Source organism: Aythya ferina (genome assembly GCF_964211825.1).
Source record: "Aythya ferina genome assembly, chromosome: 1".
In the NCBI taxonomy this organism is placed as follows: Eukaryota; Metazoa; Chordata; class Aves; order Anseriformes; family Anatidae; genus Aythya; species Aythya ferina.
The window spans coordinates 132,081,978-132,107,578 of NC_140296.1; the positions used below are offsets into that span (position 1 = coordinate 132,081,978).

The following is a 25,601-nucleotide window of genomic DNA, read 5'->3' on the forward strand; positions in this document are numbered from 1 at the left end:
TGGGTCATATATCTATGCTTTCAACACTGCAACATGGTAAACGGGAGTGCACAACTTCATTACTACAGGCTACAAATGTGGAAATGGTTTGGCTATCACAGAGAGCTGCCCCTCCATAAAGCACTCTTGCATTGCATATGAGTTAAAATGTGCTAATTTTAGGCTTCTGTTATTTCACACCTACCAAAACTAATGCTTCTAAAAACCAATCTCAGCAGGTAGGTCCATGGTGAATTTCCTGGCTCAGGATGAAGGCAAAGGGAACACATAGATCCACTTGCAGGACCAAGGTCCTGAGTTCGTAAGGTGCCTGGGAAGTAAATCTGTTTTAGTGCACTCAACTCTCATTACCCTGTTGTCACTGTATACTTAGGTAAAATAAATTTAATGTGGTAAAATAAACAAAATGTGGTTGCCAAGTAAGTCTGGGTCACAGCAACCACCCACAAGTCACAACACTAGTGCGAACATCCACCAGCTCCCACGTGCTGGGCGCTGTGAGGGGCAGCACACAGTGCCAGTGAATGTCATCCTTCCGATCCCAGCTCAGGCTTGCCCCCTGCGGCGCTGGCTTTACCAGCAACCCGCATCGCGGGATGACAGTTTTCCTCACAGGCGCTGCTGCTCCTCGCACAGCCAAAGCAGGGTTTCGCTTGCATGCCATGTGCGCCATCACCCTTCCCCTCGTACTTGTGCGCTGGGGCTGTAAATACACCCTGCCGGGGCACCGAGGGGGCCGTTCCCCGGGTCCCCGCTCCCCTTAAGGGGCCGTGGCCGGGCCCGCCGGGGCCGTGAGAGGGCAGCGGGGCCGGGTGGCTCCGCGCGGGTACCGGCAGCAGCCAATGGCGGCCCCGTTCGGCGGCGCCGCGCTCTCGCGAGAGCCGCCGGTAGCCAGCCCTCCGCCGGGGCCCTCCCGCCGCCCTGCTCCTCCTGTCATTAGCGCGGAGGACGGGGCCGTGGTCGCACCCGCTGCGGGCGGCGAGCGCGGAGGAGGCGGAGGAGGGCGGCGGCGGCGGCGGCGGCGCAGAGAGGTGAGTGCCGCGGGCAGCCCCTCAGCTCAGCCCACTCCTCACCCCCGTGCACTGGGTGGTGGTGGGGAGGTGAGACCCTGACAACAGCGCCGCGAAATCCTCCTCAGCCTCCCCATCGCGGTTCGCCGCCCCCCCCGGCGTGAGGCAGCAGGAGCAGCCATCGCCGCCGAGACGGAGGGAGGGACGAAGGGAGGAAGGGAGGACGGCAGCTGCCCCTCAGCTCGCGGCTCCCTCGGGGACCGCCGCCGAGTTCCACTCCCCACCTCTTGGCCCCCCCCCCCCCCCCCCCCAACCACCAACCGCCACCACCGGGGGCACGCGGGCGGCGGTTGGGCGCTGAGGGGCCGTTGGGGGGGGGCAGCCGGTGGGCGCTGAGGGATGCACCGGCGGCTTCGGGCGTGAGGGTGCCCTGCCTTCTGTGGAAATAAATACATACTAATGGGTTTAGCTCTGTAATTAGCTCTTTTTTTTTTTTAAAAAAAAAAAAAGGAAAAAAAAATCCTCAATAGTTTCTGTTTGCTCTGCTGGACAAATCCAAAATCCAAAACCTGCTTTTGTAGTTGAAGGAGTTTGGGATCGGGCCCATAATTTGACAGCTTGTGCTCTGTGTTTGCAATGGCTTCAGATAAAACTTAAATGCTAAGAAACATGAGGTGTCTCTCGTTCTTGCCTTTTTCTTTGTTAACGTTTTGGTTTAGAATGACAGGGCTCACGCTGAAAGGGTGCCCCTGCCGATGTCACACACCTGATTCCGTGCTGTGAAATCCAGACCCTTGGTGTAGCCCCGGAATGAAAAGCAATGCTGAAATTTGACTTAAAGTTTCTTCTCAGATAATTGTTGAGTATATTTGTGTTGTTCAACTTTTACTTGTCCGTTGCTGTAGAGTGATGAAATGTACTTTTAAGACCAGAAATGTTGGGTTTTGTCACATACGCTGATTCAGTGTTTTGATTACAGTTTTCCCAAGTCCCTTGAAGTAGAAGGCTCTTGTTTGCAAGTGGATACAACACTAATAAATGTCCCTAATTCGTTGGGCACATTATATCAAATATGCCAAAACATAAACCATCTTCAAGACCTCTGTCTTCCTTCTTCTTTAGGAACTCAATGGTGCAACAGTATCAGTTGTAGTGTTACCAGGAGCAGTTAACTGCAATACTTGCAAACAATCCAAGGTGCTCCTGTAGGTGCTAAGCAGGCTCATTGTAGCTGAGAAATGTTATTGTATCCAGTAAAACTGATGTATTTTTATCTTCTGGGCTGTATGTAGTTGAGTTCTCCTCTTATAAAAAGGTGTCTTGAATTCCCAAAAGGCAGCTTTGCATAGTTCTGTGAAATTAGAGCTTAGTTTTTCACCTTGAACATGGCGTGATGTATGTTCAATTTTTAATATTGTTGATTAACAGAAAAAAAGCATCTAAAATTAGGCATTTTGCCTCTAATATTTCAAGGCAAAAGAAACCACCAAACCACTAGCTAAACAGAATACAAAATAACCAAATATTTATAGCCTAGTGGACAGGTATTGTGCTGCATTTCTGCCTAATTTGCAGAAAGTTAGTCATCTTTAAAAGCAAAAAAAAAAAAAAAAAAAAAAAACACACCCACTCATTAAGCTGTAGTGGACTTGGACCAAGACCCCATACTCTCCGTGCACAATTAGAAAACATTGAGCTTGATTGATCAGTAACTTTATTTTTTTTGTTGTTGTTTGAACTACCTGCTGTGATTTAGGATCTCTCTTGAATCTCTGAGTGACCACAAGGAGGTTAGTGGTGTGGGTTTTGTCCACTGCCTGAGTAGGCAGTGGTTTTGTGTTTTTAAACCTTATCTTCTCCCATAAACTCAATTTTCACTCAGCTCCCATCTAATAAAAATTCTTGCACCAACAGGTTGGAGCAGGGGATTAATTAAAATGTAAAGCCAATTGATAAGCTTTGATATTTGTATTCTAAGAAGAGTTGCAGGGTAGGCATGAAAATTACAAAGACAAGAATTAGTTCTCTGAATACAGTATTCATCAGCACAAAGACTAAGCTGATATTATGTGGCAAATGGTCTGCTTTGAGTCCACTGGAAAGAGTCTTTATGTGTCTTAGGTAATGAGAGTGGACGTAAATCAAACACAGTATTGTCCACAAGATCATTTTATAGTGTTCCCAGCTCATTTCAACATATAGTTGCATTTAGGGCTAACTTGTCAGCAGTAGTAATTACATTACCTTAGCAGAAAAACGTGGGTTTGGTAAATAACCGAAGTTTAATTCTTCAGGTACATTGATGCAGGCTTTTTCAAAGTCTGGAGCCTTAATAACTACTGAGAACACTTAATTGTTGTATAAACAGTGAGGGTAACCAAATCTAACACTAGGGGGTGTGAACTCGGAGAGGAGTTATCTTGTGTCTGGTCTGAATTTGTATGGTGAACTGGATGCAAGGCGAAGGGTCCTTTTTGGAAGGATCAGATGGTGGTCCTTGACAGATGCAGAAGAGTAAACTTGTTTGTTGAATTGGTACAATTCAACAAAAAACTGCTGCAGCTCTGTAGTCTAATGCTACAGAGTAACTTCTGTCAGTCCACTGCATCTGCATGAGGAAGCAGTAGAACATTTTTTCTTTGACAACAATAAAACTAAAACAGGAGCTAGTAGAATGAAGGAATTTATTGGGAAGAATTTATTTTCCTTGTCGTAAATAATTTGATCAGCATGGAGAGCATTAAAATGGACAATCATTAATACTGTCTTTTACATTTGGAATCAGGCCATTTTGTGAGGCTTGCATTTATATTTCACCAAATACTTCATAGACACTGAAGAAAAAACAAATTGAGAAATAATGTTAATCTATGCAATCTATTCAATCGTCTGGCTTTCTGATCTCTCAGTAATTTTGACACTGGATTTTGTGTTCTGGTTTGAACTGTGACTTTAGTACTCAGTTTGTGATGTATATTCTTAGTATACCTACAAATAAACTTGCAGTTTGTTAGCTGAAATAGTTTTATTTGAATTGTAACAGTAGAATATGATGAAGAAAGCAGACACCTAGAATTTTAATGTAATAAACATGCTTCAGAAGACTTGTGTGAGATCTTGATTTTCAAGGGGAGAGTTGCTTTCCGTATATTTACTAGGAAAAGGAAACAGTGATGGACTTCAAACGGTAGGCTGGGTTTACAGGAATTTACAATAGCAGGAATCTCATGAAGCTATAAAACCAGATACTGCTAGTCACCTTTCAATAAAGAACAGGCACTATGAAGTAATAGTTCGGTACAAACAGATCAAGTTCATCTGAAGGTATGAGCGAGTGCCCTGAAACTTACTGCAATGGAAGAAAGGGAACAGACAAAAGAAAGCTGCTGGCCAGGTGTGGCTTGCCTCACTGGGGGAGCTGAGCGTGCCCAGGTCTACCCTGTGGGAGGGGGGCTCATTGCTGTGGTAGCTTTGCTTCTGCCATGCATGCAAACCTTGACTGTGCTGGCACTGCTAATAGTCTGAGTCCAGGCACTGGGAAGGGGTTACTGGATAAAAAGGACCTTTCTCACACATCACTCTTCTCTACTTTTTTTTTCTTTTTTGTTTTTTCCCCAGGATGAGTAGAGCTGAAGCTAATGCTGAGAAAGGCCTGACACAACTGCTGTGTAACACAAGAACAGCTATAGCTCCTTCTGCTAGAAGTCCTTGGTGTTATTATGAGCACACTAGTAAAGAAATGAACTTGCTTCTAGCTGAACAGATAGGAAAGTATCTTTTGGAATTTAACTGTCTGCAGGAGAGCTGCTTTCTACCAGCTCACCAGTGTGCAGGTTACCTAGTCACAGAACTGCCTTGCTGTTTTCAAGCTAAATTCATGACTAGCCATTTAGGTTTCCATCTATCACAACTGAGCACCCAGGAGAGGATGCAGATGTGGCTACTCTATTTCCACATGAAGAACAATCTCTGGCTAACTAGCTACATGTGAACCAGAATGTGGGGAGAGGCAGGAGCAGCACTAATTTTTAGCATGATGAGTCCTGTATGAAGGGGACAGCTTACATTAGTAGCTTCACAGATAAGTGTTGCACTGTATTTTACTGAGGCAGCTGTTATTTCTTGAAGTTAAAGATAACTAGATTCTTCTGTTTTGTGGTATTTAGCATTTGGCAGACCAGCAAAGGAGGACAAATTCAATCACAAGCTATGCATTTAATAGGAGTACCTGCTTTTACAAACTACAGAAACAATACAGAGAACAAAGTCTGTGTTTAACAATAGTTAAAAATACAGTTTTACAAGCACATATGGGAACTATAAGGAAATTTTGTTCCGCATAAGAGCTTCTCTGCAGGATGCTAGGCAGTCGTACAGCAATGAAAGACCTGGCTGTTACCAACATGTAACAGCCAACTGTTGAAGTGCATTCCTGTTCAGTGGAGTAATGGCGTTTGGTTAGCAGGTACTTGTGTAGCAAATGCACTCGGTGAGACTTATCTACAAAGTAAGGCGTTCTTACAGTGGACTTTGTACTGTGCCATCTCTTGGAAAGCACTGAGTGCCTCCCACTGAATTCTGATTTTCAAGATTAGGTGAAGGAATTTTATTGCTGCTGGTAGCATTAATATATGTCTTTCTCACTTGATTTTGTTGGATTTGTTTGTGCTCAGTTAGTCTACTGAAGTGGTAAAGTACTCTGGTTAACAGCTGAGTTGATATTCTCCATGACTGATTTGCCATGTTTTGCTTCTGTAAATTAAAAGTTTTGCTGTGCCTAAAGAAAACTTCTGCTAAATCACGCTGTCTGCTTACAGTTGAAAATAATTTATTTCCTTTATTTTTTGAAATTAGTTACAGCATGAATCTTTGCTTCTGCAAATGCTATAGGAAAGGCATGAAGTCTGATTTCAAAATACAGGGGAGGAAATAATGACAATTAAGTTTATGGAAGAAAATAAAACATGAACATATTGCAAACTGAGCTTTTGGTAAAGTCTTATTGCATAGTTCTGCCCCAATCTTAATAGGCACAGTTAATCATTACATCAAAAGATACCATGGGCAGAGAAGCAAGGTTTATTTAAACAGAAGTTCTTCATGAATTCAGATCTCAAATATCTTGTGAGCAAATAGTGTAGATGATCATTTTCTATTGAAATGTTTTAGATGGGTTCTTCTGTGCTTGATTTTTGATGGGGACTCTTTTCTATCTTGTCCTGTTTATCTTCTCATTTAACAGAAAAGGAGAGTTCACATAAAATATGTATGATGTGAGCATCTTGACTCACTTATGTGCCAGATTTGGTGACTTTGCTGCTCAGTTGCATAAGTAGCAGTTAGAACCACATTATGGTTTGGGTTGGAAGCGACCCTAAAGACCATCTCTTTCCAACCCCCCTGCCATGGGCACGGACAGCTCCCACCAGACCAGGTTGCCCAAAGCCCCATCCATCCTGGCCTTGAACACCTGCAGGGATGGGGTGTCCACAGCTTCTCTGGGCAGCCTGTGCCAGTCAGTGCCTTGCCACCCTCTGAGTGAATAATTTCTTGCTAATATCTAAACCTAATGTCTAAACCTACCCTCTTCTAGTTTAAAGCAGTTACTCCTTGTCCTATCACTATGCACACAAGAGTGCTTCTCCATCTTTCCTGTAGGCCCCCTTTAGGTACTGGAAGATCCCTAAAAGATCAGAGCCTTCTCTTAACCAGGCTGAACACCCCCCACTCCCTCAGCCTTTCTTCACAGGAGAGGTGCTGCAGCCCTTTGATCATCCTTGTGGCCCTCCTCTGGACTCACTTCAACAGGTCCACATCCTTCTTGTGCTGGGGGCCCCAGAGCTGAACGCAGCGCTCCAGGTGGGGTCTCATGAGAGCAGAGCAGAGGGGGAGAATCACCTCCCTCGCCCTGCTGGCCATGCTGTATTTGTGCTTGGGACTGCCCCAGCCCAGGTGCAGGACCTTGCACTTGGCCCTGTTGAACCTCATGAGGTTCACACAGGCCCACCTCACAGGCCTGTCCAGGTCCCTCTGGATAGCATCCCTTCCCTTCAGAGTGTCAACTGCACCTCACACCTTGGTGTCATCAGCAGACCTGCAGAGAGTGCATTCGATTTCACTGACCATGGCACCGACAAAGATGTTAAACAGCGCTGGTCCCAGTACTGACCCCTGAGAAATGCCACTTGTCACTGGTCTCCACTTGGACAGTGAGCCATTGACTACAACTCTGAGCGTAACCATCCAATTCCTTACCCATCGAGTGGTCCACATCTTTCCAACTTAGAGACAAGGTTATCATGGGGGACAGTGTCAAATGCTTTGCATAAGTCCAGGTAGATGACGCCAATTGCTATTCCCTTAAAATTAAAAACTTTGTAAACCTTTTTTTTTTCTTTATAAAAGATTGAAATATTTTTAAAACACCTGGAATAATCTCCTGTAAATTGTTTATGCTTTGAATTATTCCTAATAGAAACTGAGTGAGCCAGAAGTCAGAGAAAATGATGCTAAGTGGAGTAGAAAATCTATAGAGCAGAGACTTTCTCTAAAGTGTTTGAAAAGCACAAAGTGCAGAACATGGACATTACAACACATTTAGTGATGAGAGGGTAGGGGAATCTTCATGGGGGGAATAACTATGTGTATGTAGTGCAAAGCATGAGTATAATTGACCTTTAATATCTGCTTAGAAGAGACATGTATGAAACTGAAGTCAAAGAAAGGTCTTCCTCGTATCACTCATCTGAATCTGACTGCTATCGCTATTGCCGAAGTTGAGTTATGCAAGCCATGGAGCAGTTAGACAGCTACAGAAGCTGAGGCTGTGGTTCTCAAGTTCAGCAAACTGTGGTCTGTTGTCAACCCACAATACACTCGGAGACTGTCATATGCCTTTGATTTAAAGAACAACCAAAATCCCCAAACTTCCTGTCCCACTGACCATTCACACACTGCTGATGATGCCTGTGGACCATGGTTTGGAAATCCCTAAGTTATGACGAACGGTGGTGTTAAGTATACTTATCTTCAGAAATAGTTTCAGGTAAGAAAATGAATTACAGGTGATCTATCCTACCTTCTCTAAAAGGTCATGGTAAGCAGTCTTGTCTCTGCTGCCAGATTGATTGAGCTTAAGGGGTTCTACATTCTTTTTTGTCCTTACGCTCCTATTTGTACAGCCAAAGCCTGTGCTTTAATATAAGTACTCAATGGGAAATGGTGGCATTATGGTTAGAAATAGCTGATTTAAGAAAAAAAACTGAGAAGGGTAACTTTTTGTTTGAAGGGAGAGAAAGATCTAGGAAAACAACAACAGTTGTTGTGGGTTGGAAGATGAAGAGCCGATGATAAAGTTGGAGGGAGAAGAAAAAAGTTCTTTATTTTATGCTTTATATTTTCAAGCCCTGCTGGCAAGCCTTCAAAGAAAATTGAAATCTTTTCAGCTTCTTTCCTATGTTATAGCATGCACCACGTAACGAGCTCTGTTACTCAGTTGTTAGTGCTGTTTACAGGCTGTGTTTGTCCATCCCTTCCACAGGAAGAAACACACTGAAGTCCCCCTGAGCCCCAGGTGCACAAAGAAATAGAAAGTTGTCTCCAAATTTGAGGCCATGTAGTTATGAGAGTGTTATAGGAGAACAAGTGTGCAGGATTAAAATTTGGCTTTCAAGTTTGCTGGTGTAGTAATTTAAAAGGATGGAGCTGTGCAGGTGAGGACTGTACTGTGTCTACCAGCTAATCAGTTTGAGTATGTATGTGTTCCCAGAGGGTTGATTGTAACACCTGGGATGCAATTTAGATGCAAGTTCACTTGCATCAAAGTTTGCTGTGACAGGAACAACAATGTGTGCTCTTGTTTTTGAAGACTTACTGCTCAGAGCTTTGTCATGACAAGGAGTGCAAAATGAGCACTGTACTGATATGTTCAACCTGTCTGATGGTGCTGTTAGTCTTAGGGTGGACATTCAATTTGACTTGCTGTGGTGCAGCTCTAACCAGCTCCTTTCCAAACTGATCCTGTGTGGGCTTCCCACAGGCAGCAGTTCGTCAAGAACTGCTCCAGATATGGGTCTCTACCATGGGGTCCATCCATCAGGAGCACACTGCTCCAACCTTGGTCCCCCACAGGCAGCAGCTCCTGCCAGGTCACCTGCGCCTGCGTGGTCTCTTCTCCATGGGCTACAGGTCCAGCCTGGAATCTGCACTGGTGGGGGTCCTCCACAGGCCTCTGTCAGTGCAGGTCCACCTGCTCCATGGTGGTTTTCTTCATGGGCTGCAGTGTGGAACCCTGCACCCTTGTGGTACTCTGTGGGCTGCAGGGGGACAGCCTGCTTCACCATGGTCCTTGCCACAGGTAACTTCTGCTCTGGTGCCTAGAGCACCTCTCACCCTCCTTCACTGACCTTCATGCCTGCAAGGCTGTTCCTCACTCCTCTCTCTCTCCTAGTTGCTGTGTAGCAGCAGTTTGTTTTTGTTTTTTCCTTTTCTTAAATATGCTCTCACAGAGGCACAAACAACATCACTTAGTGGCTCGGCTCTGGCCAGCAGTGGGGCCCTTATCTAACATGGGGCAGCTTCTAGATTCTTCTCACAGAAGCCACCCCTATAGCCTCCTGCTACCAAAACCTTGCCACGTAAACCCACTACAAGAGAAGACACCCTTTCTGAACATGCCCTGACCTATGCCACTGATCTCAGCTGCTGCTCACAGTTTATTCTGCCAGTAGCAGAGTTGCAGCACAACTTTGCTGAATACTTTGATGGAACTAGTGAAGTGGTTCTTCGGAGGCTGCCAGAAATGCTTCTGCTTTGATGCCTGGCTATAGTGAATAAATACGCTTGCATATTATCCAGTTTAAAAAAAAAAAAAAAAAGAAAAAAAGAAAAAAAAACAGCCTGCTCTGTAAAATAAATCTTTACAGTCAAAAACAGCTTTTAGGGTGAAAAAACACCAAAGATATGCATCCATTTTTTCATGCATAGTATAGATCATTTCGTTTGAAAGGATTTAAAGAGTAGTGGAAATTCAAAAATTGAAAAAGGAAGTAATTATAAGGTAAATGGGAGGGAAATGGTTATACTTTAATAAAGATAAGTAATTTTAGCTCATGTTCCCTCTCTTCTTATCAAACCAGCAGTAAAATTGAGGAAGACAGTTTCAGTTGTTAGTGTCCAGTCTCAGTTTCCAATTTTGGTCCCCAGGTGTAGGATGAGCTTGTGTGGAGGAGTGAAGGCTGCAAGAGAAGAATTAATACAACAGTTTCCATTAGATTATTTCTGTCTTTTTATTGTTCTCTGCATTTTTTTCATGTAGAAGCCCACTTCTGAGTCTAGTCATATTTGATAGTATCTTTCTTATTTCTGTTTGACTGTAATTTCCTCAGCCTGAGAAACACATGCTAAATGTATTTTCTTGGTTCTTTTGCCTAAGTGCTTTCAAGCAATCACGTCATCTTTAAAGAACGGTGCCATATGGAGTAAGAGGGTAAACTTCTATGTTCTTATTTAGGGCATAACAGAGCAGTAGTGAATGCGCTACTGTCTGTTGGTAGCAAATCTGTCTGCATGCAGCTGAAGACTGTAGCTGCATGATGAAATTTTCTTCTGTCCATGTGGAAACTAAGTGCTTTCCCTCCTGGCTGTCAAAGCAAGGCTGCATTTTACTGCAAAGACAGTGGTTAAGTAAGATCAGCCCTCCTCACTTCTCTTTGAATAGTAAAGTAAATCGTCTCCACATATTGCAAACTAATAAACCACAGTAAGAGCAGTGCAGAATAAATCCCGTATTTGTCTTGGATGGAAGGCCAGACTTCTGTCTGGAACGTTTGAATCTGTGCTTAGGATGCAGCTTCCTTCTGTTCAAGGGTGGTGATCATCTTGTCAACAAAGCATCTGATTTACAAAGTGAAGTCACAGAAGTAGGCTCCTATCATATATGTACATCCAGCAAGGGAAACAGGGGATTTCTTGCTTGTGGTATAACAAGTGCTACACCTGCTTATGCTTGTTCCCCATCTTTTATGTGACTACATCAGGAATGTAGTTTGTGTTTGATCAAGAGTGCAGGACTAGGTGAAGTTTTAGCTAACCCTACTTTTTACAGATGCCACACTGAATGCATTCTAATGGCTTTCCAGATCAAGGGTATCAAAATTAATATTTGCTAATGACAAATGCATCAATAAACACAAGTTTCTTTGTAACTTCAGGATTTTTTGCTTTCTTAGTCAATGCTACTTCTAAGCAAGAACCTTCCATGGTTGATGTGAAGCTAAATCCATTTCCCATACTGGATTTGGTGGCATGATTCTCATCAACTTTGAGGGAGAGAGGACTGACAAAGGATAATCCAGCCTCTGTTCTGGATACCAGGGACGTTTTGAAGTGATGGATAGAGGGATAATACAGGAACATACCAGGATCTCCTTATAAGTGCTTTTTCAATGCTGAAAGATCCGGTGCTCTTTGAGGTACTGACCACATTTGACCCTGCATACTTAATAGGCATAATTCAATCAGTTCAGCAGCTGATTACAGAGCACCAAAATTCAGAAAGCTTTCATCTTCTTTGAATGAAATGCATTATTTTCTCTGAACTGGCATCTCTAAATTTACAAAGCAGCCCCAGTACCCTAATATTAACTGTGTTTACATTCAATTACTTTGTCATCTGAATGCAACAGAGTTCAAATCAGTTACAAATCAGTTACTGGCTGATTTTTTTAATTTTTTTTTCAAAACTATTGCTCTGAATTCTAGCAAAGTTAATTCATTGGGATTTATATAATGCTTTCCAGGGGCATGGGGCTTTATTACAGGAAATTAAGATAGATGTTCATGATCAAAGCATTTGATCCTGTACTGTTTGTGTTCTTTTAAAATTACTCTTATAGGAGTTTACAGTACTGTATGTTTTTCTGAGTGCTCTAAGTTTGGATTGTTTGCTTCGTGCCCCCTTTCTGACAGGAGACTAGGCCAAAATTCATAATTGCGTGTACCCTTGGAATTGAGCTGTTTACTCAAGGAGAGACTATATTTGTATGTTAAATTTTCTTAAAGAAAAATACGTGGGAGCTGTTAAACTTGTATTGGCTCTGGAAACGAGAAATGCAATTAGCATGTGGGATGAGAATATTGCTGTCTGGCCTTCCTTTTTCATGGCTGTAGCATGATGAAAGTCAGCAGGTCTTGTTTTTTTCCGACTGTGAAAGTGTGGGTTTATTTATATTTCTTAAAGAAATTATTAGCTTAGTAGATAAAAGACCCTGAGATAGTTTCACAAAAGATGCTTGGTAAAAGCAATTTTTGTTTTGAGGGAACATACTATTTTGAGAGAGGATAACTTTTTTCCTACCTTATTCAGTCCTTGGCCTTTAAAATGGTATCAACAAAGGAAGTGTCTCTTACAGATGCTTTTGTGATATGGTTCATAATTTATTGAGAGCTGGATGCAAATCCGTTGACTCATTTCACGTAAGCTACCAAAGAGCTACTTCCAGTTATTGCCTGGACCAGGTCATCGAGCTGAAAGATGCCATCTCTGACTGCCAGCCATGCTTCACGAGAAACATAACAAACATGCATTACAAATATTTCAATGTTATAATTCAGCCTTTGAAGTTTTGGCACTTATTTGGCATATGTCTCCAAAGAGATATTTTTATCAAACTCTATATAGACAGCTTCAGTATTTTGTCATTTTTCTTTGTAGAGAATATTTTTGCTTTCTGTGAGGTGCCCAGAATTAAAGGATATAAAAATGACAAGATGCCCAAACCACAGTTGGATTCTAGGTCTCTTAGGCTTGTTGGGAGCTGGGCGTATCTGCAGTAGAGACACTTGTGCTCAGTCTTCCTCTGCTGCTCTGCGGTAGAGGGTGGGGATGGGGCAGGGAGGCAATCTAATTTGTTTGCTTCATTTTGGCCCTTAGAACATATTTTAACTGTAAGTCATGCCCATTTGCTGCTGTTTGGTTGCTGGGTTTCTGAAAGTGTTTGATAAACCAGTTATGGATCCAGCCGACAGTTACAGCATTTTGAGAGGATCAGGAGAAGCAAATTGATGAATTTAAAGATTAATTCCAGGTACCATTACCACACAGAGGGCTGGCATTGTATCAGCTGCCAGGCAGGATTCATCTGCCTGTTGAGTGCTTAAAAGTTGCATATCCAAGCCAGTTAGTCATCCTAGCCTACCTCTGTAGGCAGTGGAGATGAAAGCAGACCTTTCAGAAGGGGATTCCTATGAGCTGCCTTAGGAGATGTTTGCCTGTGGAAGTGACTGTTTTCACACCCTGCCATTAGAGCTGTTAGAACAAAGGCTATCATGTTTTTCAGGAGAAGATGACTACAAGCAAGGCCCAAGAGGCCCTGCAGTTGTGCAGCCCTGGATGCACGTATATGTTCCTGACTGCTTCGTGAATGTGACTGCTGAGTAGTATCCTATGGCAGCTGAAATTTCAACAGTTATAGAATCTCCTGGTCTCACCTTGGTAAAACATCCCTGTAGGTACATGTGAAAACTTGTGAATTCACAGATTCCTTTTGTTTTGCCAACAGCGTAGTCAGAATATGTTTGTATTTCTCCAGAATGTACTTCCTCCACAGCAGCTGCAAAAGCCCCAGGGCCCAGTGCAAACACATGCGTAAGCAGGCACAGCACCTCTGCAGTTGCACCTCTGAAAAACCTGGGGCTTAGGTCAAATGAGCTTTGTTCTCAGACTTTTTTTCCTGTTTCATTGTGTAGTTCTACTTTTTTCCCATAGTTCATTGTAGCAATTAGTATTCATCAAATAGAATCATATCTTGAGGTCTCTTCCAACCTAGAAATTCTGTGTGATTCTGTGATAGGCTGTGGAAGGGACCCACAAGGATCATCAAGTTCAACTTCTGGCTCTGCTCAGGACCACCCAAAAAATTGAGAGCGTTGTCCAAATGCTTCTTGAACTCCAGCGGGCTCGGTGCTGTGACTACTGCCCTGGGGAGCCTGTCCCAGTGCCTGACCACCCTCTGGGTGCAGAACCTTTCCCTAACCCCCAGCCTGACCCTCCCCAGTCCCAGCTCCATGCTGTTCCCTCGGGTCCTGTCATTGTCCCCAGAGAGCGGAGCTCAGCACCTGCCCCTTTGCTCCCCTTGTGAGGGAGCTGCAGGCCGCCATGAGGCCTCCCCTCAGCCTGCTCTGCTCAGGGATGAACAAACCAAGGCACCTCAGCTGCTCCTTGTGCATCTTGCCCTCTAGACCCTTTACCATCTTCATAGCCCTAAAAATAGGATTCCATAAACCATTTTGTTTTCCTGAAGTGTCTAAACTTTGCTTTTCAAACGTATGCCTGTGAAGGCTTGCCGGAGGAACAGCTTGCTTTTCCTCAGTGCTGACGTGATCTGTGTCCACTAAAGCTTTGTATTCTTGTGGTTCTGATGTTCTAGGCCATCGGATCCACACAGTCCAATAAATCCGGTTATCCCTCTCCTCTACCTGGCCAGAGGCAGGGCCCCTCTAGTCCTGGCTAGAGCGTCTGCCACTTAATTCTTGCAAATGAGAGGTAGAGGTCCCTTCATCATGGTCAAGAATAACATCAGCTCTTCTACTGCCTCTGGGGTACTGCCCAATAATACTAAATTAAAATACTAAAATACTAAAATAAAATAATACTAAACTGAAGGTGAGAGGCAGGACTAAAGCAACAATTCCATTCCTCAGATCTTCCTTTGGGTTTTATGAACTATGCTTTGTGCTTCAGATGCTGATATGTTGCTGCTAATTGGTCTGTTTGTTTGCTTGTTCAAAGTCTTAAGATAATCAGCTAGAGACATTTTCTGTTCTTCTCATAGCATTTAAAAATACGTGGTATTTGTATAAATTGATGATGCTGTAGATGAGAAAAGCAGAGGAATTACAAGAGGTGATACTGGGATCTCTGACACAGGAATGATTGTGATGAGTATCGAGGAGCATTGGACTTAGCTACTGGGTTTTTGGGCTAGTTGGATTAATTTTATTGTGCCTCGGTTTCCTCATCTCAACATATCAGAACAATCTGATTTCATAAAACTACATGTGGAGAGTGCTGTGTAAGCCTGTAGGTTATCTTGGAGGTATTACTATTATTATTACTGCTGAATAATTGGAGTTGGAAGGGGTCTGTTCCCTAATCTGCTGTAGACACTGCTCAGGATTCTCTGGTCAAATTCTTCCCTTGCTCATACATCTTTGAAGCCCTTCCAAGACTGAGCCCATGTTCATTTACTTTTCTTCATAATTAGTGGTGATTCTACTGATAACTTGCTTTACAAAATGTTGTTGTTGTTGTTTGTTGTTGTTGTTTTTCAAAGTACCTCAAGATTTGGATAGAAAATACTTTAAAGGGGCAAAATATAATTTTCTTGAAAGCTGGAAGGCAGGTACATCACATGGGGAAGCAGAATAAGGCCTGCAGCTCTAATTCATTGGAAGATGTTTTCTGGCATTATTAACAAGAGAAATATCCCAAAGGAGAGGAAAGCAGCTTGAAGCTTGGTAACAACTTGAAGAGACCTTTGCAGCTTTGGCAATCCAGCACTGCAGGTGACCTGTGCTTTCAGGATTTGCTGAAGTTTCTATATATTGTTAATGATTTATTTCATAAGATTTTACTCAAGGGGATGGGAAAAAAGAAAACCCTAGCTTCTAGATCCTGCTTCTGTCCTAGTGTTACCATCTTAGACCTGGGGAGAGTAAAGATATTTTTATTATGCAACTAGGCTAGGAAGGTAGGGCTCAGTATCAACTGGGGCATGATGTGTGGAATAAAAAGTTCTGCTTTTTGCACAGACTTTTTCTGACTGCTAGGATTATTTCTAAAGTAAGGGATTGTACATGGTTTTCTTTTCTGTATACAGGTGCAGGTGAAATATGTTTTAAGACTCAATTGAAGCTATTGCTATTTTTATTAATCACCCAAAGGATCACAAATGTAAGTATTTCTGATTCTATACTAATGCTACATTATTAAACTCCTTTTTTTAGTGCCCTTTATATTTTCAGAAGTGAAGAGAACATTGCAGAGCAGCTGCATCCCAATGATTTGTGAAGTTAAGACATACTGTCTTACCCTGTGTTGTATCAATGTAACAAACTATATTCTTGATATTATATATATTCCTGGGGCTTTACCGGGAAACTGGTAGAACTTTCCAAGTGTCCATTTATCAGTACTTTAAAAGACGGCTGATTAATGTGATTTGCATATGAGCAACAGAATGTGTAAACATTGACTGGGGACTCATTTGAATGAGCGCTTTCAGTAGGATTCACAACAGCAACACATCACCAAGGGTGAGAATTATAAGGATTAATGCCTCTTCTGCAGTCAACGGTAGTAGTTATCTGTTTCTCCAGTCTGATCAAATGGAAAGCTCAGAGAAATGCAGTGACAAGGAAGGGTCTGTATGCCTCGTAAGTTCTGCGGCCAGCTGAAATAATGCATTTTCAGAATGCATAAGTAAAAACACTAATCCTCCTCCAGCATGTTTTCTCCTAAGCGCTCAGGCTCTTTGTGTGTATGAACTCATTAAGCCTCCTAATGTGACCTGCTAAAGACAGGAATGATGTGTCAGTTCTCATGTAGGGTAACTGAGGCACACCCTATATCGTGGTGTTTGTTTTTTTTGTTTTGTTTGTTTGTTTGTTTTTGTAGGTTTTGTTTTAGTGCATGGGAAGAACAGATGATTTGGATTCTATTTTACTTGATGCAGTTTCCCATGCTGTAACCACAAGAGCATCCTTCCTCTGTACATACATCATCTACAACTAGAAACAGAAATGTCAAAATATTCACAATTTAAACACTTGCATCGTTGCTAAATGCCAGGAATTTAATGTGCGTTTATTCTGCTGAAAGATTTGTCTACCTCAAGTCACCTTTGGGGATGTGTTAGGGATGCCTTGGTTGATAACTCTTTTGGTAGAGTTGTGGAGTAGAACAAGAGGAAATGCATTAAGGAATGAGTGAGAAACTAGAGAGGGCCTTAAGGTGGATATTCCTGTGTTTTACTGTAAATGAGGTACTGGACTTTGCTCTCAGCATTCTTGGGTGCTCATAAAATAATTCAGATTCAAGCACAAAGTATGTCTCTCTTCTGCGTAGTGTAGACGTGTGGTCCACATTAGCATTGCTGCTTGAACATGCTTGTCCACAGTGGGCTTTTTTCAGCATACCAGAGCCAAGCGGCTTTCCAGGAGAAGCACTCAGCAACTGCTGATGCAAGCAGAAGCATCACATACTACAAATCCTTCCTGGTCTTTGTAAATTTAGCCACGGTTATTCATGAAGGGTGCAGTCTTTGATACACCATATAGAGGATAGGTGTTCAGCTGTTCATTAACCTCACTGTGATCATTTTCATCAAAATCAAACAAGTTGTGTTCTGTATTGATGCAGCTTGAAGTAAAGGGGGGGGGGGAGGGGGTTTGCCACAGCCTCTTTTGAAATCTTTGCAAAGCTGTCCACTCCACCAGCCTGTTTCTAAATGGAGCCAGCAAAATCTGGTGCAAGAAGAACGTGGCTCACTGGAGAGAGTTAACCTCTGTTTAACAGTTGTTGTAGTTAGGGTATGGCATGTTAGGAAGAACTTCTTTACTGAAAGGGTTGTGAGGCATTGGAACAGGCTGCCCAGGGAAGTGGTGGAGTCACCATCCCTGGAAGTCTTCAAAAGACGTTTAGATGTAGAGCTTAGGGATATGGTTTAGTGGGGACTGCTAGCGTTAGGTCAGAGGTTGGACTCGATGATCTTGAGGTCTCTTCCAACCTAGAAATTCTGTGATTCTGTGATTCTGTGAAACCTGTAGCTTGTTGATGTGACTGGACACAGGGAGAACAGACAGTCCTGTACTTCTGCTGCCACAGGTGTATCCAAACCCTGCTTGGATGTCCAAACTTAGGTGCCTGCAGAATGGACAGAGCCTTTCCATCCCTTTCTTCCCTATGCCTAATCCATGTGCTTCATTACTCCCCTTTCACTGGATTTGGCAGTTGTGTAGTTGGAGGGTGGGACAAACTAGCTCACGGATGTTGTGGAAGAAATATCTCCCCTTTCCAGGGGTGTGGAGATGGACAGTACCTTAGAACTGCTGCAGTATCAGGAATACAGTGGGAGTGTGTGGCCGGGATGGGAAGGATCAATAAAGAATGCTGGAGGGGGAGAGAGGAGGACCTCTGTCTCTTTCCAAGAACCAATTCAGAGACCTGCATTGACACTCCTGGAAACAGCAACTTCTGTCCTTTCTGTGTAAGTGCCTTGTGCCCAGGGCCCAATTCCCATAAGAAACGTCAACATTAAATATTGTTTCAAACGTGGAAATGATCTCATTCTTCCTAGAGCTTATTTGGGTTTTCTGTCTTGGTTACTATTTATGGGAAATAGCTGGTTGAATCCAACTCGTCAAGCAGTGCAGATCACTGCCTGGAAGTCCTCTTTATTTGCCACTCCATTGGTCTCCATCTTTACACTTTGTTGACACTGAGTTGGCATTTCCCTTCAGGCTTCCTGCAGGTAACTCCAATTGTCTTCCTCTCCACTTGTTGGATAAAGAAATGGAGTCACCTTAGTCACCTTATAGGGCAGTAGAGGCTTGCATGTTGAAAAGTAGCAGTGAGCTGTTCTGCAGGAACTTGGGAGTTGCTTTTCCTTCTGCCTTCCTATGAAGCCCATACCTTCATATTAAGTAACCTATGTTGCATGAAGAGTGCTTCTTACTGATGAGCCTCAGTCCTTTTCTCAGCCGCTTTACCCCCGGGACATGCTGCTAGACACTTCTGAAAGCTTTACTGGTAGGAAAGGCTCTTTCCTAGAGAGGCTGTCATCTTGTTCTCTTATTCTTGTCATAATCAATTTGATCTTGAAAGCATATGAAATTAGGTTCTTTCCTGTTTTCTTTATTTAATCTGGAAATTTGCCCATTTTTGTATGTTTAACTGTGGTGTAGCAGATACACTACAGCCTCAATATGTTTTAGAAACCTGAGCAAATAAGCATATCCTCTGTTCCTTTTCCCACTCACTTTCTATTACAGCTGGATATGGCAAGAGTTTTTGCCCACCCACACCCTGCTTGTGCTTCTCTTGTCCCTTAGCTAGGAAACCAGATAATTGAATTGAATCTCTGAGATTAAGTTAATGGAAAACTCCACCTGTTTTGGATGAGCTTTCCCAGGCCACAACTGGAGAATGACCTTCCACAGGAAACTAATGCCCTTCACAAACCTCATCATCTTTCACCTAGGTGCAAATCTTCTCTTTGCCTTTCTTTACTCTCCCCCCCCCTCCTTTCTAGAATGGTGGATATATGTGTGTGTGTAGGAGGGAATGTGTATATGTACACATACCCGTAACAAAGCACTCCTGGTCACACTTAGCCCTAGAGATGAGCAGTTGTGGTGTTAGGCAGTGGGCTGCACGAAGCCTCAGAGATCTGAAGAAGGGAAAAAAAATAAAAGAAACCCTGAAGACTTGCTTTTCTTTTTACCTAAACCTCTACCTCAAATCCCAGCTACCCCCTCGCAGTGTATTTTTGTTCTCAAAGTGATACACAGCTGCTGTTGAAATGCAAAAGCACAGTTGTATTGACCCTGCCTCTTCTTCCCTAAACCAGTCTGATGGTAAGACAGAATGACAGTGCTTTCTCTGTTCAGTTGCCCTTGTTAGCCCTGGAGGGATTATATTGTTGCTGTTAGGGCTCTTTCAGGAAGCAGTGTTTCTATCCACCTTGGGTATCACAGAATCGTCTAAGTTGGAAGACACCTCCAAGATCACCTAGTCCAACCTCTGACCTTACACTTAACCAGTCCTCCACTAAACCATACCACTGAGCTCTACATCTAAACGTCTTTTAAAGACCTCCAGGGATGGTGACTCCACCACTTCCCTGGGCAGCCCATTCCAGTGCCTAACAGCCCTTTCAGTAAAGAAGTTCTTCCTAATATCCAACCTAAACCTCCCCTGGAGCAACTTTAGCCCATTCCCCCTCATCCTGTTGCCAGGCACGTGGGAGAATAGACCAACCCCCACCTTGCTACAGCCTCCTTTAAGGTACCTGTAGAGTGCAATAAGGTTGCCCCTGAGCCTCCTTTTCTTCAGGCTGAACAAGCCCAGCTCCCTCAGCTGCTCCTCGTAGGACTTGTTCTCCAGGTCCCTCACCAGCTTCGTCGCCCTTCTCTGCACCCGCTCAAGCACCTCCATGTCCTTCTTGTAGTGAGGGGCCCTAAACTGAACACAGTACTCAAGGTGCGGCCTCACCAGAGCCAAGTACAGGGGAACAATACCCTAGCCCTGCTGGCCACACTGCTTCTTATACAAGCCAGGGTGCTGTTGGCCTTCTTGGCCACCTGAGCACACTGCTGGCTCATATTCAGCCAACTATCCACCAATACTCCCAGGTCCTTCTCTGCCAGGCAGCTTTCCAACCACTCATCTCCCAGCCTGTAGCTCTGCTTGGGGTTGTTGTGCCCCAGGTGGAGGACCCAGCACTTGGCCTTGTTGACCTTCATCAGTACAGAGGGCTGGAGCTCCTGGTGGTTTGGTGGTAAGGGCAGGGCCCATCTCTACCTCCCAAATCTGCTTCCCAGCTTCAGCCTCTAGGAAGGTGGTACCACGTATTCCTCTTCTCTGGGTCAAGAGACTGTACGCATCTTTTCCTATCTGTATCCTGGGTCTCATCATGGTCATCTGCTTATGTGCCAACAGGTGTCTCCTTCTCCAAAAACCATAGTTAAAGAAATTAACTGTTGTAGTGGGATTTGAATGGGCAAGCATCTGATCTCCGGCACTGCACGTACTAACAAGATGCACCACCTGCGTTTGTAGCTTTTAAGGCCAGAGGGATCTGTTGTGCTCATTAACCCTGACTGCAGGCATAGCACAGGCTGTAGCTGGTCGGTCATTGATGTCCTGCATCTTGTTTAGCTGCCAACTCCTTTGCTGTCACAAACTTATTATGTGTAATGTCTATATTAAATTGTGACTGATGTGATTTTCAAAAGAGCCTAGCAGGAGTCAGGAATTTGAACATATATCACCAAAAAAGAAAAAACAATTCAGTGCCATCTTCTCCTGCCATAAAATCCAATACAAAAATCCCTCCTAGTTCCCAAAGGCGAAGCCTCTCTCTGTTCCTGCCTCCTTAAGCTCCTTAGAAAAGAGAAAGGCTTCTTAGCATCCCTAAAATTAAAGAGTTGAATTTTTTGTCTCAAGGCTGAAAATATATTACAATTTCAAGGAAGCTTTATGCAGATGTCATATTAGAACCATCTTTTATTTTTTACTACTTTCTTGAGTTGTACCTCTTGGCCATGAAAGAGCCAGACCTGGAGAAATATACTGTGACTGAAATATACTTTCAGACAGCTGTATGTGTTTTGAAGTGGAACATATCTTTCATTGGACCCGAGTATACTTTTATCCAGAAAACCAGTAAGTAACCAAGGAGGAAGCAGAGTTCTGGTCAGTGACCTCTAAAAGGATTGCTCTTGCTCTGTAATAAAAATTATTTCATGATCCAAAACATTGCAGTAAAATGTTGTGCAAGGAAATTAATTTAGCAGGTCTTAAAACAAGATTTTCTTGAATATGTGTGGATACAAGTATTTGCTAAAAGCTGACAAAATGCTTAGGTGCAGATGAATGCACTTACTTCAGTAGGTAGAAGTGTCTACAACCATGCAGCTCTTCTTTGAGGACAAAGATCTACACCACATTGGAACCTGGGGAGACGCAAGAGAGAGGAAAGATGGCAGCAAGCTAAAGCCAACCCTGAAATACCATGCCATTACCTTTTGTAATTACACCATTACCTTTTCAGCAGACTGCTGATTTCCCTTGTTGGCCCCCTCAGAGAGGGAGGCCTGCATGGCACTGCCGATCTGGTTCCCCCATCATGTGCTGTGCTGAGACCTGCCATGTTGAGCCCCTGGGGCACTGCACAGAGCTGGCCTCATCTTTGGAGCACTCTTTGGAAGACAGAGCAGCGAGGGTACACCAGCCCCCCTGTGCCCTGGCTCTCCATCCTTCTTGACCGAGCAGATGTATAACCTCTTCTGTTTTTCCCCCTCTACCCAAGGTTAATGGGGTGCACGTGTTTGTCTGTCTTGTGGCCATGTGCACAGTGGTTTTAATGGTATTAAAGCCCAAAAGTTTGGATTGTTGTCTGAAAAAGCCCTCCTGTAAAGAAATTAAAGTGATTTTTTTGGAAGGACTGAGCTCGTGAAAATATTTACTGCAGTCATTCAATGCCAAGGTCCAATGCTCCTAGACCAGGATGTCTGAAGATTGTACTGTGGGATGGAGCTGCCGATCTCCCACTACTAATGAAAGCTGAAGCTATAATTTTCACATCAAAAGTATTTTTGCTAATGTGCATATACATTTCTATTTATGCCTAGTTTATATATATACCCATAGATGCATGCCATAAATGTATATATTTTTGTATATACACACGCAGTGTTACCACCCGGTATCTTTTCCTGTCAGGGAAAGGAATTTCCATTTGTCAGTCATGCTTGCCACTCGCTGGAAGCAGGACTGAATCACAGGCAGGTGTTCATGGGAGACTCGTGCTGCTTTCCTTGGTTGAAAAGCAGGAAATCCTGGAGTGCAGTGGAACTCCAATATTCAGTTTTTATTCCATATTAGGAAATACTTCCTTATCATTACCACGGATGTGTTGTAACCATTCGTGAGATTAATTTCGGTGAGGCACGTTGTAAAAGCAAGGCCCTGTTGCTTCATTCTCGCTTTTGGGCATGCTGGGCTGGAGGGACCGAAGACCCCAGCCCAGGGACCGATGGGCTTTTACAACCAATGCTGGCAAAACCTTCCTCACCGAGATGTTTAAAGAGAGGCACTGGGAGCCCCAGCACTCCGTCCAGGTTACTCCACCTCTCATGCTGGCATGGAGCACTGAGTGGCAATGGGAGAGAAGCAAAAAGATGGCTGAAAGCGAGGCTGGATGGAAAGTGGGACGGCTTCTTTCAGAAACTGCACTGGCTAATGCCAGCTTGGGGTGAATTTATAACTGGAGCTTTTGCTGCTGTCATTTTGGAGGGATTTTCACCTGCTTCGAGCCCTTTCTTTGTACTTGGCTGCAGGTGGGGTTTGTGGTGTTAGGAGCCTGCAGCAGCCACAGGTCCCTCACATGTCCCCAGCCCCATCTACTGGGGTTCTGCACATGTCCTGACATCTCTGTATGTTTTTTTCATGGCAGTCAGGCACTGGGAGCACCACTCTTCTCTCTCTGTCAGCTGGGACCAGGGCAGTCGCGGGGTTCAGACGCAGCTACGAGGGGTGGCTTGTGTGGGTGCTCTGTGGGGAAAGCGAGAATGGCTTAAAATGGCTAAAACATTTGAGCATCTCTTGCTTTTAAATAGCAGAGCCTGTTCTGATGGGGCTAATTTTACTCTGCTTCTTAGTGCTGCTTTAAATAGAGCAAATGTAATTCATGCTGTAACTTTAAAGAAGCAAAACTTAGTGAACATAACGTGCCTTGAGAACGAATAACAAACTAAAGGAAATGAAGTATATAGTAAGGTAAATGAAAGGCTAACGTGTTAGTGAGGCTTGTTGCAGTTTTGCATTTCATTTTCACTTCTCAGATGGGGACTGCACTAAAAGCCAGGGGATGTCAAAAAGATCTGCTTTTGGCAATAACACCGAAGAAGAAAAATCTGCGTGTGAAGTATCTGATTTGTTGTATTTGGCAGGGAATGTTGCCTCCTTCAGATATATTTAATAAAATAGAGGCTTGTGAGTTGTAATACTACCGAAAACATAAATTATGTAGGAAGAAAATATTTTCCTTTCCAAAACATATCCCAGAGCAGTGCTCGGCAAACGCACTGGTCTAACAACAATGAACTTCAGTAACAGCAGTAGCGCAGCTAGTGTCACCCAGATGCCAGAAAAAAAAAAAAAAAAAAAAAAAAAAAGAATACTAATGTCAAAACTCACTGAATTTAAGTTCACATATGCTAATTAAAAATCTTTGGGCAAGACTGTATTTTGACGGTGGCAGTCTTTGTTTTGGGATAACATAAGCACTAAGATCTAGCTCCAAGACTTGAAAAATACTGGCCCAAGGCTGGCAGAGATGGCAGTAGCAGGGTTTTTCCTGTTTGCTTGCTGTCCCAAGGCTTCAGGACTCTGTAGTGTTTTGTGTGTTTCTGGAGGTTTCTCAAAAGTTTTGGAAGTGGATTCCAAAAGGGTTGTAGGAGAAGAAGGCAGAGAACTTCTCTGAGAGGAGGTTTGGTGTAAACAATGGGACAGTGAAAACAGGCATGACACAATTGCCAAATTTGTGCTGGAAGAACCCGTAGCACAGAAAGTCCTTTTCCTTCAGGGCTGTTAACACAGCATGACCACTTTCTCCTTCTGTCCAATCACTGGAGCTACCAGCTGTCCCACAACACTTTTATCCGTGCTACCTGTGTGCATATCAGCTCCCAGTATGCACAGTTGCGTGCTCCACAAGTTGCCCACAGAGCCTGGGCGGCTGCTGCTCCAGCTGCTGCTCCTCCCCTCGCCGGCTGCTGTGTCACACCACCTCATCCTGCTGAGCCTTTGGCTGCTTGTTGCATTTATCTGTCCCTGCCCACTGCCTTTTGATGTGAATCATGCAGTTATTTGTGTATGGTGGGTTGTTTTTTTTGTATACATGTGTATAAATATCCTGTCTCTCTTTAACGGAATCTGAGCAATTTGGAGTTGGCAGGGCTGGTGCTCAGACATCCATCTGTGCTGTATCCATTCTGTCTTCCCAGATAGCACTTTATTTTTTAGATATAATTCCAGTCACCAGTGGGTTTAGTGCCCAGTTTTGCTAGCTGCTTTGCCGTGTTGCCTGTACAGAGCTGAGCAGTGTTACTCCGAGTGTTCCCTGGCTTCTCACCCAGAAGAACTCCAGTGCTACACATGGTGGTGATAACTGGCACTTCTGAAGGTAACCACTGTATTGAGCTGTGTGAATTTACTTTGGAACAAGTCTGACACCAAAACTGTGTCTCTTTTAGTTTCTAGTTCTATAAACTAGAGTTTATAAACTTTGCAGCTTTAACATTTTTACTGCAGTAGGGAACTGGCTTCCTAATTCCTGGGGTTAGGAGCGTGCTTGGGTATCTAAATGACAATTGTTATCAGCCTTACTGTGAAGTGGCATGGCTGTTTTGAGAGGAGGGGCTGGCATTCAGTATGCCATTCAACATGTATGTAGCTTTATGTTTCAAATCAGTGTCAGAGACCCAGCGGCATGAAGAAGGCATCATAGTGCTGTCACGTGGAGAAATACATATTTTTGTCTCTGAAAGAATTGTGTTCTTTGCTCAGTAGCTTAAGTACACATTTAGTAACAAGTCTGGAGTAAACTTACTGTTGGGCTGATGTATGGTTATGTTGTATGCATGGTTTCAAGAATAAGAATATTTCCTTTGTGGGACTTGGATCCAGATTGATTTGATAGTATGGATCCAGATTAATTTGATAGTAAAACCAAATTACATGATACAAGGTGTAAGTGCAGGAAACCTGCCTGGAAGGAGGTTGGCATCTTCAGAGCCAGTCTTATG

The 25,601-nt window shown here is 43.5% G+C and overlaps 1 protein-coding gene across 2 annotated transcripts in view; it reads left to right on the forward strand.

The window, feature by feature from the left end:
* The first annotated feature begins 893 nt into the window (after nt 1-893).
* STK38L (serine/threonine kinase 38 like) overlaps nt 894-25,601 on the forward strand; it is a 50,302-nt gene continuing 25,594 nt past the window's right edge. Inside the window, exons 1-2 of one of the 2 annotated variants that reach the window (XM_084506306.1) lie at nt 989-1,031; nt 15,890-15,963. The gene's annotated coding sequence lies outside the window, so the exon portion shown is untranslated. Of the gene's footprint in view, nt 1,032-15,889; nt 15,964-25,601 lie in introns of both variants that reach the window. The other variant, XM_084506305.1, reaches the window with a different exon arrangement.